Genomic DNA, 7479 nt, shown 5'->3' with positions numbered 1-7479 from the left:
GATATACTCCTCCAAATAAAACACTGACTCTTATTAATATGAAAAAATTTGGGTCAAAAGTCAAAATTTTATGATAATCCATGCTAAAATAAACAACTGAGTATTGAAAGCCCATAACCACCGAAACCACGTCTACCTGCCTGCCTGCAAACTGCAGGCATCAAGCAGATAGGTCATGATTAGGTATAGCTTTTTATTGCCAAGAAAAGGCACCTGTGGAAGCCTGGCTGTCAGAAAGCGGGGATAAGCATTGCATTAACAGCTCGTAGATGGAAGAAAATAGTAAGGCGGCTGCAGGCTCTTTGTTTCTAACTCGAACTAAGCAGGCAGGAGCTAGCTTTGGTCTGACGTGCATAAAGCAATCTTGGGTGCTGGGTAGCACATTTCCATGAGGCTAAAAAAAGGCACCTTTCAAATAACTGTAAAGACTGCAGAGAATAAATGCGCTTCCGGCCTTTTTATTTTCAAGGAACGGGCTCTGTTTAGGAGCCCTTTTCTTTTTCAAATATGCCACTGCTCTATAGTGGGGTGGAAAAGCATCATAGAGAGAGGATTTATTTTCCCTTTCTGGTCACAGACGCACAGGCTCAGAAGCAGGACTTTGTGTAAAAGGCAAATGGGGAGACACTCTCGTTACATTTATTGTCATGGTATTGTGCCATCTGCTGGGACAGACGACTCAGGGAGACCTGCACTGCAGCACACACAGCGGCCAGTCAGCTAATTTGTCAAAGCCCTTTGGCTTTGCCAGCCGCTCAGCTGCTGGCCGGGTGCTGGAGTTGCTTTTTCCATCAGTCCCCAAAGAGAAAGTGACATTCTGTTCTTCCCAAAATGCTAAGCCAGTGACCATCACCAGAGTCTGTGCTAGCTAGAATTGTTAACAGTTGTGTTTTAGGAACCAGGCTTACACTTATGACCAAGAGAAGAAACAGGAAAGGAATATTTGACATTGAACAGTTTGAATTAAGAACTCTGAAGTCAACATTAAAATACTTATATTTTAGTCTGTTTTAAATATGAAGTAAGAAGGCATAAAAGGAAATTATCTGGGTCCTCTTCAGGATGTAAAGTAGTTGGGATAAGATGCCCATATCTGGCTACAATAAACAATGCCTTATCTCCCTAGTGTCTTAATGAATACTTTGTTTCTCGTCCCTATGACACTGTTACCATGCAAACGCAGAGTTCCTCTGCTCACACAGTCTCTCAGGGACCTGGCCTGAGGACGATCCCTTCTCCTCCTGCACTTGCTCTACAGCAGAAGAACACAGTAGCAGTGTCTCCCACCGGGCAATGGAATGCGTTCTTCAGGAAATAACACACTTGGTTGTTGAGACAGTGTCTTAGTTATCCACACTAGTCCCTGACTCAGGAACACCAATGAAGTGCCCTTCTCAACCTGGAGTAGCTGGGGATTGCGTGTGTGTGCCTATCTACCTCTCTATTCTGCCCTGTGCAGGCCTAAGACAGTTTCTTTATTAACCAATGGTATTCACAGTATAGAGAGGGAAATCCCACATCATCTAATAAACACAAATGAGGAAATGCATGCAATGTTTATCTTTCTGGGGTTGAGTTAATTAATTTATATAGTTATTTTCTAGTTGCATCCATTTTCTTTCAATGATATAATTTTGTTTTTCTTTATGGTTGAACTAAACCCCATTATGAATATATACTACAGTTGCCTTTGACCCTTTGATGTTATAATTCTGCCTTTGCCTTTCATAGACAGGGAAGACAAGAAAAGACAACATTTAGAACCAGGATCTTACACACCCCACCAAGAGATTCTTATTGTAAAAAGGCATGTGCCAAAAAGTATGGAGAAACCTATCCCCAATGCTGGTATGAAAGAGAAGCAGAGGGGAACTGGGGATGGCCCTCAGGTATGAGCACCTACAGTGGAAGCAGAAGAGCCCAAGTTCACAGTCCACAGTCCACATATAAAAACTGAGTGTGGCCACATGAATCTGTATTCCCAGTGCTCTGGAGGATAGAGACAAGAAAATTGCCAGGCCTTGCTGCTCAACTAGCCTAGATGGGAAATGGTGTGTTCCAGATTCGGTGAGAGAGCCTATCACAAACGAGAAGGGTGGAGAGGGATAGAGCAGAAAGACCGAAAGCTCCCTCTGGCCTCGGCTGGCCTCTGTGGGCACACACATAAGTGTGTGTACCTTCCCCAACACACCATTGGAGAGAGAGGGAGAGAGAGAGAGAGAGAGAGAGAGAGAGAGAGAGAGAGAGAGAGAGAGAGAGAGAACGAACAGGCAGTAGATCAGGCCCAAAAGGCAAAATGAACAGAAGCATTGGAGGCGAAAGGCTCAGGCTTCTCAGGATAGTGGAGGGCTTTTAAGTTCAGAGCAGGAACAAGAAGAGGCCGGCTGCTGGAGGCCAAACGGTGTGATGTTGATGGATGACACAGAGAAAGCAGAACTCCTTTTCTTCCATTTGCTCCTGTCTTCCCTGTCAAGGAGAGTGATCTCTGGACCAAATAGGCTAGAGCGAACATTGTTAAGAGAAAACTGCAGCTGAAGATGGGTGACGAGATTATGCCAGCGCATGCATCCCCTGTAAATGAGCCTACGTCTCTGGCTCTGAATGAATTGTAGAGTGAGCCTCTGGGAAAATGCCGCATGAGCTTACCCAGCTGAGCAGGGAGAACTGTAGCTGATGGAAGAGGAAGAGATACAAGGGACTTCAGAACAAGCAAATGTGGAGTGGAGTAGCACCCTGGGTACCTAGTTCAACCCTTACCTGATCCACTGATGTATTTCTAACTAGATGCTTTATGGATATTTAAAAATTCATAATAAGCTCAGCTTATCCACCGTACATTTTATCCTTAACACACAAAGTCCCTGGTTTAGAGATGGCTTCACAGTCTCTGAAAACATGCACTCCTTTCTCCCCTTCCCATGAACACTGTGCTGGTCTCGCATAGGAAAGTCAATAAGACACAGGTTTGGCTCTTGAGTGCCTGCCACGTGAGTTTAGTGATTTATTTAATCAACAGACGTCAAGTGAAGACAGGGAGAGAGCAGTTTCAAAGTAGAACTGGGAGTCATAGTTCTCCTTATTAAATCTGGGAGATTCTTGATTTTTTTCCCTATTCTTCCTTTTGCTTTCAGAATTTGTTTCGCTGTCTCTTTCTGTGTGCACAAATCTCTGTAGCTATGCATCTGGCCTGCCTCTCAGAAGAGCTTCCTTCAGGCCGCAAGAATGACCTCTTTGAAATGACTCATTAAGGAAGACAGGCTTTAAGTCTGTGTTGGAAGACAGCGCCTTCTGTCTGGACTACACATCCGTAAACCTGTGCAATGCAGCTACATCCACTTAGCTGTAAGCAGATGAACCGTCTCTGGGTTTTGCAACTTTTTAGGCAGATTTTCTGTAATGTGTCACTTTCTGGTTAAGTTCTTAGTCAATATCATCATTAAATCCTCTTCCACCTCTAAGGGAAGTTTTTTTTTTTCTAAACTAGAAAATTTTGTTTTCCATTATATTATGTGTCTTCATACTCTTCCAAGTACTGGGGATGTGACATTTTATAAAACATAAGTTTTGCCTTCATGAAACTTACAGTGTTGGAGGAGAGTCAATAACAATAAGAATCATATCTGAGTGTCATAGCTTATTAAAAGGAAAATATTCAAGAAGGCAGGTATAAATAGCACAGAGAATCTGGGATTTTCTGGGACAACTGGTGTCCAAAGGAGAGGGCTAAATCATCTCCAGTGAAGTAGATGATGATGTTTGGGCTGAATCTTGAGGGTGAGGGGTTTCAAATGGCTACTTGCATAGACCTGACCAAGCAAAGGCAAGAAAGTCCAGAATGGACGATAAGGTCAAGAGAGTACTACATTGTAACACCAATAAATAAAGAAAGAAAGATAAAGCAAGCACGGCCACAATGCTCAAGAGCCCTGGGATGGGACCAGGAGACCACATCTAGGAATTCAAGCATTCAAGAAGAAGTTGAAAGAGAAAAGCAAAGGCACAGGGATCTATTCAGCAAAACTACAGCAGAGAATCCACCACATCTAGTGAAAGAAATGGATATCCAATTTCAAGAGGCTCTCACCCCCTCAAAGAGATATGACCAGAGAAGATCCACAAAGAGCCAATACTGAAGGCTATAAAGAAAGTAGTGCCAATTTCATACAAAGCCAAACACACCAGAAGTCTCAAAGCCAGGAGGCAATGGAAGGTTGTATTTCAAGTTTCAAAAGTAAATAACTACCAAGCAAGATTGCTGTATCTTTGAAAATTGATGAAGAAATATGAACATTTTAAAATCAGCAAAGATTAAGGAAGCACTGTTTCTCAAACCAGCACTGCGGACACTTAGTGAACACAATACAGCGTCCTTTCTTTCCCTCTCTTTGCCTTCCCCTTCCCTTCTTCTCCACCCTGATTCTCTTGTATAATTCCTAGTTACGGCTCCACCAAGCTTTCCCTCAGCCGCCACCCTTAGCTTGTCTGCACACACCGCTTGTGAACCATAGACTGCAACCCTTGTTTGCAGGGCTGCTCTTCTATTCTCAGTCTTGTTTGAATGTATATGTGTTTGTGTGTGTGCATGCTTTGATGTCTATATTTGTGTGTGTGTATAGAGGTGAAGGGTAGAAAAAACCCTGGCATCTCTTGCCCCCATTTAAAAATCCATCATGAGGACAAGGACCGTTTTCCCCACGACTGTTTGTGTTAGTCAATGGTCCTTCGGGGTGTGATGATCAGCTCTATACCAACACACACCTTTAAAGTATTTGAAAGCTGATCAGGTACATTTTTTTTCATAATACTCTTTTGTTGGGGGGAGGGAGAGATCTTGGTAAAAACGTAGACTGCCGGAGCCCATTCAGGACTTATATCACATAGCTTATCACCAAGGGCCAGAGATTTATCTTCTAGTAAGTTCTCAAAAATACTCAATATACTGAAATTGAATAATTTGGAGGAATTTGGTGCATTTTTTTTTCTTTGAGGTACCCTCTGGTCCTGGGAGACTGACTGTACAGACCCTAGAAAGGGAAACTAAAAATCAATCTGTCTCTGTCTCTCTCTTTTGAAGTGCAGGGTATCTGATGGTTCTATAAACAGGGTGACCAAGAAGTTTGTATATCAAGCTAGTACACCTTTTAGAATGAAAGAAAACACTAAAATTTGCCATATAAATCTTTAAATATTTATGAATTGGCACCTTAGTTTCAGTTACAATGATGGATTGATGAGATAGTCATATTCCAACACTGTCTCAAGAACATTTTTCCTTTCAAATATTAACATTTATCTGTGTCCACCAAGGTAAACTTGAAACTTCCTTCTATTGAAAACCTAACATTGAACAAAATCTGGATTATCGCCTCCTTTAGCTTTTTTTAAAAACACATTTGTCTCAAGCGATCATATCACTGTATCTTCCTTAAGAATGTGATTTTCCCCTTAATATTATCTTGCTGTGCCAAATCTGAATTGTCTTCAAAGTTGCATTTTACGGCTGATACATTTGAAATGAACCTTCAATTGACCTTCTCTGTAGACCAGAGCTTATCTGAGAATGTGCTTCGGGTACCACACTTAATTGAATTAGTGCATTTGGGGTAAAACATGGTATTCTCTGCTCTCATTTGTTTTCAAGGGTCCTAATATCTAAATCTCTACTTGGAGGATTTAACGTCTAACAATATTTTACTTGCCAAATTAATTTTGTATATTCTTTTTTTGTGTGTGCCTAATTTGTATTTTGCAAGACTTAGTTTTCGTCAACTCTGCCCCAGCCACATGATTTAAAATAAGAGCATCAGACAAATGTCTGTCTTGCCCTTAGCGGGAGTTAGAAATCACAGCAGTGGGTTTTACTCCCAGCATCCGATGGGTGTGGCACTTCCTGTGATACTGGGACAGTGAGACCTGTGGCTGTGCCCTGAGAAGAGGAATGTAGGCTTTGGATACCCAGACTCAGGACTCCCAGAGGACACACGACACAGATGAGAAAGGAATGCCAGTTGGGAGCGTTGAGTGCTGTCGTGTCAGGTAATCTAGTTTAGCTCGCAGGCTGTGGACCTGCCCCAGGTAATTCCTAAATGAAGCCTGTCTGTCCCTGGCCCAGAGGAATAAGATTAAGGCATTTTACCCTCTTCCTTCCATTTCCCACCTAGACTTACTCTGCAAATGAATTGAATGAGTAACACGAATCTCTCTGAGATCTGGGTCTGAATACATTGCCGACAGTGTCTTGTGAAGTATTTTAAGCCCTCAATGGCCGGTTTGTAATTCCTTTAGCTTAAAAAGAAAAAAAAAATATGCCCACAAATTGAGATACTCCAACGATAATTACATAATTTTATCAGTGAATGAATTGAATTCTTTTCTTGGTTTCGTGATGTTAAGACAGGGAGGTTTGTAGCGAGCTACAACAAGATGGAATCCCTCACACTAAGTGTTGGATAATTAAACCAAAGCTTCAATGAAGCAGGCTCTGAAACAGGCCAGATCTCGATACAGATTCCTGTCACTGCAAATAAGGAACCCCTCTCTGTTTTGCTGCTTACAGAAATGTAACCCGAGTTAACCAATCAGATTTCCTGTGATCCATTTCTTTGTTATGATCTTATAAAAACCCACTGTTCAGCCATTGCCCCAGAGGAGTTGTCATTGCAATTCATAAACTGCAAATAAAAACCAACTAGGTCCATTACTAAATTGGTTTTCATTTACCTTTTGGCAGTAGGGATACGTTTTAGTGTCTTGCTGCTTTTCCACCTTGTTATCTAATAATCTCAATGATCACCTTGAAATTTTTTCACCTTGAAAGCTGACTAATTCGGACCTTGGCTCATTGAAAATGTTCCTAAAACATTACTAACTGATTTGGATAAACACGACCCAAACTCATTTTCAAAAACATTCAGTAACATTATTTACTGAATAATTAGGCATTAGGGCATTTAGATAGATTTTTAAAAATTATTTCTTCAAAGATTCAAATGAATGCCAAGTCCTATGTCAGGCAGACAGTGGAGAGTGAAGACATACTATTGCCTTGTATTTGAATTTACGAAAAACAAGTATGTCAGTTTGTGCGTAATGTTTATATATTTCTCATCAACTGCTACTGTTTGAGTGCCCATGGAGTATTGCTATTTACTTGATTATGGAAATGAATTCTATTGCAACCACACCAAATTCCAAGATCCTTTCTGGTCTACATATTTTGTCACAATTTATTTTGCAAGGTCTGTTTGTTAGATTGTCTGTGACTGTAGAGATGGAAGCATTCCTTTTCCCCAAATGGAGGGAAAGTACCTTGCACCGACGGGCTTCTGGGAAGGCTGGGAAAGTCCTTGCTCGACCTTAGCCAAGCATCAAGGAGAAGGGTGGAAGGAGGCCGTGACCTTTTTGCTTCTGCGATCTTTCCCAGGTTCCTTCAGCTTAGAACAGTCAGTGTGCCAAGTCACCACTATTTGGAGTAGTGCC

Source organism: Microtus ochrogaster, unplaced genomic scaffold (assembly GCF_000317375.1).
Source record: "Microtus ochrogaster isolate Prairie Vole_2 unplaced genomic scaffold, MicOch1.0 UNK88, whole genome shotgun sequence".
Lineage (NCBI taxonomy): Eukaryota > Metazoa > Chordata > Mammalia > Rodentia > Cricetidae > Microtus > Microtus ochrogaster.
The sequence above is the reverse complement of the archived record's forward strand: the minus strand, read 5'-3'. Positions refer to the sequence as shown.